At 41.5% G+C, this 14,729-nt stretch overlaps 1 long non-coding RNA gene across 2 annotated transcripts; it reads right to left on the bottom strand.

Moving 5' to 3' along the window:
- Positions 1-938: 938 nt before the first annotated feature.
- Positions 939-14,470, bottom strand: LOC113074969 (uncharacterized). Of its 2 annotated transcripts, none has more exons than XR_003280860.1 (5): positions 14,001-14,470; positions 13,270-13,721; positions 7,361-7,484; positions 7,145-7,218; positions 939-1,030 (listed from the first exon to the last, which is right to left on the bottom strand). It is a non-coding gene; the product is annotated as an uncharacterized LOC113074969 (long non-coding RNA). The 2 variants fall into 2 exon arrangements; XR_003280861.1 differs by having other exon boundaries at positions 13,270-13,441.
- Between the last annotated feature and the right edge of the window lie 259 nt (positions 14,471-14,729).

Genomic DNA, 14,729 nt, shown 5'->3' with positions numbered 1-14,729 from the left:
ATGAATAGGTGGCACTATCGAGCCATTTTGCTACACTCACTTCTGAAACCCTCTCTTCACATCCGATTTAACATCACTAAGGGCTTTAGATTACACTGACCAAATTTGGTGTAGCTCTGCGTGTTTGCTCAGGTGCTCCCGCTCTCAGCGCTGTCAAAATAAAAGTCTGGTGCACCTCTGCAAGTCTGGTGATATTGAAAAATGCCAAATATCGGCCAATATATCGGCCATGGTGATATATCGGTCAACCACTGCTCCAAACAGACACAACATTTGCTGAGAAAATTCAAGATAACTGATTTACAGTTGGGCTGGGATTTTACTTTTTTGAAGGTATTGGTGTGCTACACTTTATTGAAAGTGAATAGGCGGTGCTAACATGCCATTTTGCTAGTCCCACTTCTCTTCAAACATAAATGTTTGCCATATCTGTTTAAAAGCAAAATTAGTGCACGTACCTTAGCGGCCATGATCATGGAGGAGCCTCCCTTCACTCCCAGGATGGGGATGTGTGTCTGCGTGGAGATGAAGTCCAGGATCTGTGCGATGGCCTCCTGGTCGGTGTCATCTCCGAACACCACGCCCTGCAGCCAGTGCTCCGTCATCAGGTCACAGATGCTCTTGATGATGCTCTTGGGGTCTGTCTCATTCATGGTGACCATCTCAACACTGGGCGCCAGTGGCATGTGGCCAAAGTCATCTTTGTCACGCATGCCGGCGAGCGCCACTTCACTGGAGTTCCCCACCAGCACCACTGCGATGCTCAGGCCCTGCATCAGCTTGGAGACGGGCGGATACTGAGCCACTGATGATGGGATATAGTGGGCCACGCCCCCTCCGCCTCGCTCGCGCCGTGATTGGACGGCCAGTGGCAGCAGCAGCAGCAGACACACGGCCAACAACTGCTGCAGCGACGGGCGGGGCCAGTGACGTGGGGCGGAGCCAGAATATGAAGCCACGCCCGCCTTTCCTGAGAGGGTGGAGCTAAGCCACGGTAAATGCAGATGGACATGATGGAGGAGTGAAGATCCTGTGAGAAAAACAGACAGAGGTTACAGCTCAGCAGCAGTCCTAAATGCAGATATCTGCGCAAAGATGACCTCACCATTGTTTTTGTTATTCCTGAAATGGGCGGATCTTTTAGACACGTTATGTGTTAATCAGTACTGTGAAAGGAAATTAGTAAACAAGCACTTGGAAATCTGAATTTCACAATACTGCACAGCATGTGCTAACGATCAGACGATATGTGGCTTTCAGAGGAGAACTGGCGAGAAATGCTTGTGTGCATATTAATATCATCCACTTCAAAAGATGAGTGCTTCTGGACCAAAGAGCCTGTTTCTGTCAAAACAGAACGTCACAGACCAGAAACTCACACTTAATATCACTACAGAGAGAGACAAAGAGAGAGATGGAATGACCAAGCCACCAGAAAGCACTATTATCCCAAAATGAACAAATATTTACCTAAGTTAAAAATCATAAGATTTCACTGCGCAAAAACAGCTGCAAGTTTGGAGCGATCTGACAACCACCAATCAATATTCAATAAATGCACTGATAAAAACTAATTCAAAAACCCTTTGTTACACATGAGCATCTTCAAATATGGCCAAGTTATGCAGATGGTTAGTTATATTGCATAATAATATTAATAATATTTATATAATGTATGTTAATCAATTTCTTAATTCTCATTTATTTATTTATTAAAAATCATAGGGAAAATTCACTCTAAACGGATCAGAAATTGGAGGATCTACATCTCAAACTTAAAAAAAAAAACAAGATCAACCGAGACCAAAGGACCGTAACAGATGAAGTGAGCAAATAAGAGCCCTGAGGTCTGAGAGAACAAGGTCTGAGATCTGAGGTATGAGGTCTGAGAGACCGAGGTCTGAGGTCTGAGAGACCGAGGTTTGAGGTCTGAGGTATGAGGTCTGAGAGATCGAGGTCTGAAGTCTGAGGTCTGAGATCTGAGAGACCGAGGTCTGAGGTCTGAGAGACCGAGGTCTGAGAGAACAAGGTCTGAGATCTGAGGTATGAGGTCTGAGAGACCGAGGTCTGAGGTCTGAGAGACCGAGGTTTGAGGTCTGAGGTATGAGGTCTGAGAGATCGAGGTCTGAAGTCTGAGGTCTGAGATCTGAGAGACCGAGGTCTGAGGTCTGAGAGACCGAGGTCTGAGAGACCAAGGTCTGAGATCTGAGGTATGAGGTCTGAGAGATCGAGGTCTGAAGTCTGAGGTCTGAGATCTGAGAGACCGAGGTCTGAGGTCTGAGAGACCGAGGTCTGAGGTCTGAGAGACCAAGGTCTGAGGTCTGAGAGACCAAGGTCTGAGAGACCGAGGTTTGAGGTCTGAGGTCTGAGAGACCGAGGTTTGAGGTCTGAGGTCTGACAGACCGAGATCTGAAGTCTGAGAGACAGAGTGTGACGAGTGGGACGGGGCCGAGAGATGTGGGAACGAGCGAGGCCGGTAAAGTGATTGGGAAATCCGCGACACCTGCGCCCCACCGCCGGTCTTGAGTCCCACAGACATTAAACATTAAAGTTTCATTTTGATTGTGCGCCGGTTCCCGCCTCGGATGAATAGGAAGTTTTTATCATTACACCGAGGTCTGAGATCTGAGAGACTGAGGTCTGAGAGACAGAGGTCTGAGGTCATAGAGATCGAGGTCTGAGGTCTGAGGTCTGAGAGACCGAGGCCGGTGTAAATGACACACATCAACAGTGCAGCAGCAGATGCTCAGCAGATCAATATTAGATGCACATCTTCAGCCTGTTTATTATGGATGAGATAAACTGTCCCCTGACGAGCAGAGAGAGAGTGACCCGGCCGGCGCCTACACACCGCATAGAGCCGTGTTACACAAGCGCTGTAATGATCGCTGTGATTACAGAGCCATGAGCGAGGAGAACAGACCGCAGATACTCTCATACTGTACTCCACTGAATCTCTCAGAGCTCGCAACGTCTAACAGAAGTGTTGCTGGAACCCACATCTTCTTCTTTTGGGTTTTCACACTGCATTCTTTCAGGTTGGGATGGACATTAGGGACAGTCAAATGAAGATGTGTAGTGTATTGTACTGGACGTGACGGAGGAGAGGAAAGTGTTTGTGATGCAGAGACTGACACACAGTACAGAGATCTGAGTCTGCACTTCTCTTGGCCACGCAGTTTCCATAGCAACCATTAAAATAGACCTCTCCATACAGTTGATGGCCTCACACACACACACACGCACACACTCACTCAGGCTCCGCCCCTCTGCAGAAGCCACTCACATCACTGTAATTAGCATAAGAGAGTCCTGTTTATGAGATGACACACACACACACACACACACTGTAATCAGTGAAATGAGATTGATTGATGCGTTCCACAGATTACAGCTTCAGCTCACTTGGCTATTTCAGGAGCACATTACATGGATGAGGTGTGTGTGTGTGTGTGTGTGTGAGAGAGAGTGAGTTCAGGCTCTGAGCTGGTGCAGTGATCTCAGACTGAACTCAGATCTTCAGCTGTTAACACACATCTTAAGTCCTTTGTAAGTGAAGCTGGATGTTCAGTGAAGAATAAAACCTGGACTAAGAGTTTGACCATAATGACAGGAGAAATATTCATAAACAGCATTGTGTTTGATTGTATGCTGAAACTAAACCAAGAGAAATGTGCACACACACACACACACACACACACACACACACACACACAGCGCTGATCCTGGTCAAAACAGTCGCTTATGGCAAGTGGTGAAAGTTGAACTTTATGCAAATGAAGAGTGACTCTCAGGAGCGACAGCCAATAGGAGTGAAGCTCAAACGTCTGGACAGGACAGTGAGATCCAGAGCAACTCACGGTTTTATTAGTATCATCACATTTCATTATTAATAAAAACTAAACGTTTTCAAACATTATAAACATTCAAAGCATGTCTTTTTTCCTGAACTGTACAACAAATCTTTTTAGATGTAACTATTCAGAACAGACCAGATATTATATGATGTAAACTAAAATAAATGATACTAGCATTATCATAAACCCTTATTTAAAGAGGAAGTCAAACTACTGGTTCGTCAGAAAAGTGCTTTACAGTTAAAGCTGTGCTCATGTTGCTCTCTCATTCAACACAAGAACAAATGTTTGTGCACTCGGCATTAACTGCATCATATGAGCTGTTTCGGACTGTAAGATCTCAGATAAATAAAAAAATTAAACGTTCTAAAATGAAGTGTGATGAAAAAGAAACAGTTTCTCTCGTCAGCTCAGCTCAGTGAGTGAGCGAAGCCTTCTTACAACAAAGAGTCTCTCTCCAGACCCAAAACATTCTCTGTTCCTCTCTGCTGACCTCCATCTGAACTGCTGAGACCATCAGATCCTTCAAGAAACAGCTGAAGACCCACGGCTTCCTTAAGCACTTGACCAGCAACACCCCGATCCTCTCAAAACACCCTTCTCTCGCCCACGAATGACCACACGTCATAAAGACCCCACTGCAGACACACACACGCTTGAGCCTTGCAGAGGACTAGATGATGACTAGATTTTAAAGTATTCATGAGAGACATGAATCTGTGGAGCAAAACACACTGCTGCAAACTGACACACACACACACACACACACACACAGAGTCTGAAGTGTGAGGTGTGTCACATGACATCGGTTTATTCATCAATCAGTCTGCACACGTGCTGCCGCTGCGTGATCATGAGTGTCAACACATAATGATCTCAAATTAATCTGATCTAATTACACCATCAGCAATGAAAACAACCCACAACACTCCATCACACACACACACACACACACACACACAGATCAATGGGTTGGTAAACAGATAACACATTAACAGCCTCACATCTAACATGTGGAACACACTCACTTATTTCTGCTAGTCCTGCGGCAGTACGGTTACAACAAGACACAAATATTTGAGGAAATATTAAATAAATACAGTAAATACTGACAAAGCAATGCTTTATCAAATCATATGGGACTAGTAAAAACATAACCAGAAAAATGACTAGAATCACAACTGATGACGAGGACATGGTTACCCACTGACTTCCCATTCATCAGTAGAGTATAAAATACCTGAAAGTCATATTCAAGTAAAAGTACAGATATCTTACTGTGTTTATTCTTAAACGTACTTAGGTATTGAAAGTACAAGTACAAGTAAATGCAAAATGGAAAAGAAGCAAATATATATTTTTTTTTTTTTCCGCCGTTTCGTTCCTCATTCATTAAGGTCATTAAGGAGAGCAACATCTCCTGAACACATTGGAGTGTCAAATAGCCGAGCTGCACAAATATATCCGCACCTGTATAATCGCTCACGGAGAGACTTTTAAGATGTAGAGACTGTATTTCCTTCCTAGAAAGAAATAGCAACAAAGCTCTGTGTCGACGACCCAGAGTTATGCAAAAAGCGAAGCAGAGAAACATCCAAGACAAACTGATTCCATTACTTTTTCCCACATGATGCTAAAGCATTAAGACTATGAGCCATTCACACTTCCCATAAAGGACTGATTGTGGAATGGTTGTTTTGTATTGCAAACATGACTCTGAACGGCTGCTAATCATTATTGTTTTGTCTATTATATTCTGACCAGTGCCATGTTTAGGGGATACGCGTGAGCGTCGAGAGTCATGTTTACACTAACCTACACCTCTCCTCCAGCAGCGCGGGGGTGTTGGAAACTTGTTAACAGTACACCGTTAACAAACAAACTTTTTGCATCCAAAGAACGAAAACAAACTTTGTTTGAAATATATCGGTGCCTTTATGTCTAAAATGTAAGGCACTTATTGCTTTACTGAACTTGTATAAAATGATTATTAAATATGATAATGCATCTGCAGAAAAAATGGTACTCTTTGTGTGATATATATTAAGTTAACTAGGCCTATATTCAATTATAGAAATATAAAAAGCCTACAGAAGAATAATTGCCATCTACAATTTAGAGTGCCCGGAATATTGAGTTTTAATAGACTAATAAATTAATGTGTGTGCACTCTGTGTGTGATTTGGTGATATAGACTACTTGATAACATCAGATTGCACATCATTAAAACAACACTTACCATATCGTTGCAGACGATGCTGTATATCGCACTGCCCAGACTTGATTTGAGTGGAAAAGTTCGATCATCTGCGGTTGTGGCGGCGCACACTTGTTTGCACATGAGCAAAAGTGTTTTTATGAGTCTAACCGGCAAAGCCCGAACACTGATTCGTCAAACCTGCTTTCCTGCAGTCTGTGTTCTTCTGACTATTTTGTAGTTAGTAACTAATACACTTAGGGGACATTAATTAGGAAATGTAGTGGAGTGATGGTGTTCACTACCTCCTGGGGTAGGTCACCTAGAACTCCAGGTCTCATCCATTTACATTACATTTTATTTACATTTATGCATTTAACTTACAGTGCATTCAGGCTATACATCTTTTTTTTTTTCACCAGTATGTGTTTTCCCTGGAAATTGAACCCAAAATGTTTTGCGCTGCTAACGCGATGCTCTACCACTGAGCCAGACATGGAGTCTCTAAAGGTCTGGACGGGGGAGCCAAATGCTGCCCGGTCCACCAAGAGACTTTTGCATTATTGAGACATTGTTTTCCTAATGAATGTTGTTCAGTTGCTTTGACGCAATGTATTTTGTTTAAAGCGCTATATAAATAAAGGTGATTGACTGTAAAACATGTCCAGAAATAGATCAGCTTTGAACCAGCACACCGTCCAGGGCTTCATGATCAGTTTGATGAAACACAGACGTGAGACCTGCACCATAACTAATGCTGATCAGTTCTGGATGAACGATCCCATCAAAACACACACTAGTGTTTCTCCAAATGTCAGTGAATGTGTGTTGAGTTGATGAGATTTGATTTGTGTGAAACTCTGATGAGAGTAGCAGCTTTATCACAGATTATCGCAGATTACGGTGTGTGTGTGTGTGTGTGTGTGTGTGTGTGTGTGTGTCTGGTGTTGCCATCTTTATGTGATCAAATGCCTTAAAACTCAGCAGCCAATCTAGCCAGTGAGAAAAACACAGAATAATGAACAATGCTGAAAATACTGAGGTTAATGGCAGGTGTGTGTGTGTGTGTGTGTGTGTGTGTGTGTCTCACCTTGTGTGTTTTTAGCCAAACTCTCACTCCTCCATCTCAGAAACCACATGATGCTGTAGCGCTCTCATACCCTACTGCACACACACACACACACACACACACACACAGTGTATTAGTGTAACATGAAATATTCTAATTCAAAATAGAGTGATTGACTAATTCATCTCACAATCAATAAAGCTTCGGTTTATGTGTGTGTTTTTTTTTTTTTTTTACCTGTGGACACTGATAGCAGTCGGTCTGCAGTATCTCTCTTTTTCTTGTGTGTGTGTGTGTGTGTGTGTGTGTGTGTGTGTGTCCTCTGGAACTGCTGATCTTCAGTGTCCTGGTTTCAGAGCATCTGCAGGGAGAGAAAATACCTTCATTTTCAGACATAACCCTCAGACACACACACACACACACACACACATTCACTCACTCACTCACTCAAAAGCAAACGCACACTCAGAGTCACACACACACACACACACACACACACACACACACACACACACACTCGCTCACTCACTCAATGCAGGCTTCAAGTATAACTCGTTTGAAGTAATGGTGCTTCATATAACATTATCCAGAGAAACAAGGATTAATGATAAATCCCCTGTTATGTTTGTACTGGCTACTGTATACAGGCCACCAGGCCACCATACAGACTTTATTAAAGAGTTTGGTGATTTTACATCCGAGTTAGTTCTGGCGGCAGATAAAGTCTTAATAGTTGGTGATTTTAATATCCATAACGATAATGAAAAAGATGCATTGGGATCAGCATTTATAGACATTCTGAACTCTATTGGTGTTAGACAACACGTTTCAGGACCTACTCATTGTCGAAATCATACTCTAGATTTAATACTGTCACATGGAATTGATGTTGATAGTGTTGAAATTATTCAGCCAAGTGATGATATCTCAGATCATTATTTAGTTCTGTGTAAACTTCATATAGACAAAATTGTAAATTCTACTTCTTGTTAAAGAACCATCACTTCTACCACAAAAGACAGCTTTTTAAGTTATCTTCCTGATGTATCCGAATTCCTTAGCATATCCAAAACCTCAGAACAACTTGATGATGTAACAGAAACTATGGACTCTCTCTTTTCTAGCACTTTAAATACAGTTGCTCCTTTATGCTTAAGAAAGGTTAAGGAAAACAGTTTGACACCATGGTATAATGAGCATACTCACATCCTAAAGAGAGCAGCCCGAAAAATGGAGCGCAGCTGGAGGAAAACAAAACTAGAGGTATTTCGTATTGCTTGGCGGGAAAGTAACCTATCCTATAGAAAAGCATTAAAAACTGCTAGATCTGATTACTTTACTTCTCTTTTAGAAGAAAACAAACATAACCCCAGGTATTTATTCAATACAGTGGCTAAATTAACGAAAAATAAAGCCTCAACAAGTGTTGACATTTCCCAACACCACAACAGTAATGACTTTATGAACTACTTTACTTCTAAAATCGATACTATTAGAGATAAAATTGCAACCATTCAGCCGTCAGCTACAGTATCACATCAGACAGTGCACTATAGACCCCCTGAGGAACAGTTCCACTCATTCTCTACTATAGGAGAGGAAGAATTGTATAAACTTGTTAAATCATGTAAACCAACGACATGTATGTTAGACCCTATACCATCTAAGCTCTTAAAAGAGGTGCTTCCAGAAGTAATAGGTCCTCTTCTGACTATTATTAATTCCTCATTGTCATTAGGATATGTCCCCAAAACCTTCAAACTGGCTGTTATTAAGCCTCTCATCAAAAAAGCTGTTAATTATAGACCAATCTCGAATGTCCCTTTTCTGTCCAAGATACTAGAAAAGGTGGTATCCTCACAATTATATTCCTTCTTAGTGAAAAATGGTATCTGTGAGGATTTCCAGTCAGGATTTAGACCGTATCATAGTACTGAGACTGCTCTCCTTAGAGTTACAAATCATCTGCTCTTATCATCTGATCGTGGGTGTATCTCTCTATTAGTTTTATTGGATCTTAGTGCTGCGTTTGACACAATTGACCACAACATTCTTTTGTATAGACTTGAACACTTTGTTGGCATCAGTGGAAGTGCATTAGCATGGTTTAAATCGTACTTATATGACCGCCATCAGTTCGTAGCAGTGAATGAAGATGTATCATATCGATCACAAGTGCAGTATGGAGTACCTCAAGGCTCAGTACTAGGGCCGCTACTCTTCACGCTTTATATGTTACCCTTGGGAGATATCATCAGGAAACATGGTGTTAGCTTTCACTGTTATGCTGATGATACTCAGCTCTATATTTCTTCGCGGCCCGGTGAAACACACCAATTTGAAAAACTAATGGAATGCATAGTCAATATAAAAAACTGGATTGACTAATTATAGGACTTTTTAATTGTTTTCTATTTCTATGAGTTTATGTGTTTTCTCAAAGTTCACCAGATAAAAAAAAAAAAAAAATAGCCAGTCAAACATTCAGGACGTTCATGGAAAGAATGATGTGCAGAACTCATGAAACTGAGAAAGAGACATACGTCATCTGATCCAGACCACAAACCACAACGAGGTTGTGTGTGTGTGTGTCAGCATTCTCTCTTGCTCTGCGCTGTATGGAGGTGTGTGTGTGTCAGTAGTCTCTTTCACTCTGCGCTGTACGTAGGTGTTTGTTTGTTTGTGTTGGCGTGTCTCAGGTGTCTGGAGTGTCGCTCGCTGCGGTGTGTCTGGCAGGAGCGTCTGGCAGGTATAAACAGGTGCGAATGTGACAGTGTGGCCTGCAGGGGGCAGAGGAGGAGAGAATCTTCCCTTCCGTCACTCGCATTATTACCCCTGAGCAGCAGGACATGAAGATTCTCATCAATCCTGCAGGTCTTAAATCAGGCAAAAGCTAAATATCTGTATGTTTGGTCAAATTCAGGACAGATGCACACAGAAGTTAGATTATAAATAACAATAAATAGTGTAGAAGCTATTTACACTAAGTGCATTTTAGTGTAACCACCTTATTGGAATAATAAGCCTACACTTACCCTAACCATACCCAGTAGTTTTTTATCAACTTTTTGATTATTTTTATTGAAAATAAATACCTTTCCAATGTAATATGAGATTTGAAAAGAACTAAAAATAAAGGTCAGCAAAAGGCGGATTAGAACTCGGTCAACTGTGTTAAAAAGACAACAGCTTGCTTTACCCTCTACACCACTGGATGTGTTGATTCTCAATCATCTTTTGTAGTGTTGTCTAGTCACTGGACTTACTGTAAATAGCTTCTGCCAGCACAGTGGGCAGTTTGATTTACTGTAAATAGACTGCGTACTAGGCAATCAAATAAACCACAATAATGAAATCTATGACACTTAGGGTAAAGGTCTTCAAAGTGGAAATGGCTTATTAATGTCATAAATATTTTTATTCTAATAATCTCAGCATATTATATAAATTGTCTGTTTGGGATGTAGATGCTGCATAAATAGCCTTGTGAAAAGAAAAATAAATATACTACAACTACATTACCAGCACCGAGAGAGAGAGATGTCACTAAATTGATTGGCCAAATGAGTTCCCACACTAAATCAGACGAAAATAAATATCTGTGCATTTGGACAAATTCAGGTCAAATCTGCTAAAAGATGCACCTCGAGACTCTAAAAAACAATGACGAAATAAAGTTATGGAATTAAGGTAACACTTCATTTTAAAGTGTCCTTGTTAAGCCTTACATGTCCTTACTTTTAGAATAACAGTAAATAATGCATAATCATGTGCAAGTAACCCTCAGCTAAACCATGATCCTCAGTCTTCACTGATAAAAATGATTTTGTGGTGTAGTAAAAACTACAGACAAAAATTCAATTCTACATGAAACAGTCAAGCAATAAAATAAAATAAAATAAAAGAAAAGAATTCTATATTGGTACCCATGAATAAGTAATAAGGTTGATTTTCCAGCTGTATTTAAAATGCTTTCTCATTGCTTTTGTTGTTTTATTAAGAATTAAGATTTTACTTGTGAACTTACGTATAGTTATGTAACATTTACTTTAATTCTTTATGAATGTTACAATACAAGTAGATTGTACAGAGCAGCAGTATTATTAGACTGAAACAAGGACAGCTAAGACACAAGCCTGTGTTTGTACTGTATGTGTTTATCATCCGTGAGCTCTGTTTCTACCCAAACCTGGATTCTGCATTAAAGAATATATAAAACATGAATGGCATTTGCTCTTCTTTTGTAATTGGCTGTGGCTGAAAGAGTGTCCGCTGTGTCAGACAGAAGCCTGAAGGCGAGCGGTGGTGAGGGCTGATGGGAAGCGTCTCAGGTCTGACACCGGATCAGTGAGAGGATGATGAGGAGGCGGTCAGAAATCAGCTTGAGCCAATTACAGCTGGGTGAGTGACGAGCTGCTGTAATCTCTAATTACTTCAATCAATTTAAGAGCAGCGCCACTCATCTGAGGAGCTATTAGGAGCAGCGCGAGTGTGTGAGGCGCTAAAGTGGGTTATTCGCCGCCCGTGTGTGTGTGTGTGTGTGTGTGTGTAGACAGTGATATGTAGGTTGGAGGATCCAGAGTTTGTGGGGTACATCAGAGACCAGAGGCAAGAGTTCGGCCCATTTGGGTCGGCCCAGTTTCTTAAAGTGGGACTGTGCTCCACTACCTGAGCTCTCCTCTGAGTGTGTGTGTGTGTGTGTGTGTGTGTGTGAGGCCAAACACTAATGACATGCAGGACACAAGCATGTACTCGAAGCAAACATTTCTCCACACAACACTTGGATTATTTGTGATCTGCTCACCTCACAGATGCATTCAAGAAGTTAACGGAGGATCTTTATGAATATATTAGAAATTATACTTGCAAAACATTTGGAATAATGATATTTCTGAAAGAGGTCTCTTCTGCTCACCAAGGCTGCATTTATTTGATCAAAAATAATGTACAATACAGTGAAGTATTATTATGATTTAAATCAGCTGTGTTCTGTGTGAATCTGTGTTAAAGTGTAATTTATTTCTGTGATGCTCCGCTGTATTTTCAGCATCATTCCTCCAGTCTTCAGTGTCACATGATCTTCAGAAATCAGAATAATATGATGATTTACTGCTCAAGAAACATGAAGATTATTATCAATGTTGAACACAGCCCAATAGTTTTTTTGGAAACCATGATGCATTTTATTTTTCAGCATTCACAGATGAATAGAAAGCTCAAAAGAAAAGCTTTTATTGGAAATAGAATGTTTTGTAACATTATAAATCTATTAATATTACTAAATTAATTGCCCTAATTTACCTCAATGTTTGGAAGAGTACATTTACAGAAAAATGTGAAGCAGCAAACAAGAGACTTATTTCAAAGCATCTTTTTGTCCGACACTGTGAATATGATGAAATAATAAATACAGTTTGTTTGGCATTTTATTGTTTGCATGTTCTTACAGATAATTGGTCACAAATGGCAGTTTAAGTAAGATAGTAGACTAACAGTACAGTAGTTACAGGATGAGTAATAATCTGTATTTTAGTTCTTAAATATCATCTCTACTCTGCATATTTCCTCATCTATGCTTCCTGTCCTAGTTTATGCACCTTTCCTGCAGTTAACCTGAATGTTTCAGAAATTATAGACTTAGAAAAAGGGTCATTTATACAGGTTTTCTGAAAATGCTCAAATACACACGAGGCATTATCTAATTAAATATGTACTAATTTGCATACACTGGATGAACAAAGCCAGATGAAAATTCATGTTTGATTTTGTTTAGGATTTCTATTTTTATCTCATACAGGCAAATAATCTATAAACAAACCCCTGAGTAAAAGCCTTCAGAGTATAGATGGGAATAAAACGGTAATCTGGGGAAACATTTACAGATGCAAATGGATAAAGTGTAGTTAAATAAAGAGGTAAAATTGTATTCCACTAGTCTGATACAACATCTCGACCAGTGCAGGGCAAACTTGTTCCTGTCTGTCTTAAAAAACTCAAATAAATCTAGTTTAATCTCATGTAATGAAGTTTGGAGTTCATTTTTTTGATGACTTAAAATAACAGAAGGGGGGGGGGGTGTATAAATCTGACTCTCCTTTACACAATGAGAACCCCACACACACACACACACACACACACACACTCACCGAACAGCGCACACGTCCTCCGGCGGCTCGGCGATCCGTTCACATTCACCTCTGCTAAACCGGCTTCACTCCGCATTTAGTCCAGTTGTAAAAGAGCAGAAAGAGGCGCGTGTGTCTGCTCATCTGGAGACGCGGCGCAGTCCAGACTCATGAATGAAGCGAGCGAGCGAGTCTCCTCAGGAGAAACAGAAGAGAAGAGCTGCATCCAAACCCTCATCCAGCGCGAGTCCTCTCAGACACAGATAACAGACGACCGCAGAGAGACACGCGGAGGATGATGGAGGGTCTCTCACACACACACACACACACACACAGTATATGTGGTCTGATCAGACTCTCTATTAATGAACAGATTAATTATTCACACACACATGAGCGCTGGTGCATGAATAATATCAGAAAGAGCAGCAGATCAATGAATGAAAGACAGGGAAAGAGAAGCAGAAAAAAAACTGAGACGCACACACACACACACACACACACACACACACACAGGTGAGAGACCAGTAGAATGAAGAGAGAGAGAGAGAGAGAGAGACAGGCAGAGAGACAGGTGAGTGTATTATAATGTGTTTGTGATCACACACACACACACACACACAGCTAACTGAGGTAAGACACACGTCTCTCTCTATCTCTTCGTCACATACTGCATGTGTGTGTGTGTGTGTTCATGTGTGTGGTTTGCAAACAGAACACACACACACTACAGTGAACACAAAGCAACCTACCTACAATCAAACAATCTTAGGAGGAAGAGAAGAAGAGGTGAGAGCACACAGTCCTCCGCTCACAAATCAGAGAAATTATAGATGAGATAGATGGAGAAATAGACGAGCAGGCAGATGATGGACAGCACGAGCAGATGAGAGGAGAAAGCACCTCCCACGACCACGATGAGGAAGAAGAAGAACAAAAAACGAAAGAAAAAGGCAAATAGTCCGGCCGCCTCCGTGCTGCTGCTCATTTGGAGGGTGTGTGTGTCCCTCCCTCTGATGCCTGGCGAAAACACCTGCTCACAAAACACACAGACACACACATACACTCACTCACATGCTGCTGTCAGGACACACACACACTGCATCTGTATGACTGCGCCAAACACACTCTCTCTCACACACACACTCCAGCGCTGCTGCCGTAAGAGCACAGACACAGCTCTCTCTCTCTCTCCCTCCCCCTCTCCTTCTCTCTCTCCGTCTCTGTCTGTCTCTCTCTCTCTCTCTCTTTCTCTGTCTTTCTCTTCCCTCTCTCTCTCTGTCTCTGTCTCTCTCTCCCTCTCTCTCCCTCTCGCTCTCTCTCTCTGTCTCCCTCTCTCTCTCCCTCCCTCCCTCTCTCTCTCTCTCTCTCTCTCAGCATCAGTTCTTCAGCAGACAGCACTGTGAAGACAGATCAGATCTACTCTGTCTCCCTCTGCTGGCACATAATCATAACCTCACACTGATGTTCAGTTTCTTGGG

This window comes from Carassius auratus, unplaced genomic scaffold (genome assembly GCF_003368295.1).
Source record: "Carassius auratus strain Wakin unplaced genomic scaffold, ASM336829v1 scaf_tig00015877, whole genome shotgun sequence".
NCBI classification, from domain to species: Eukaryota; Metazoa; Chordata; class Actinopteri; order Cypriniformes; family Cyprinidae; genus Carassius; species Carassius auratus.
This window is presented reverse-complemented; position numbering and strand designations above follow the sequence as displayed.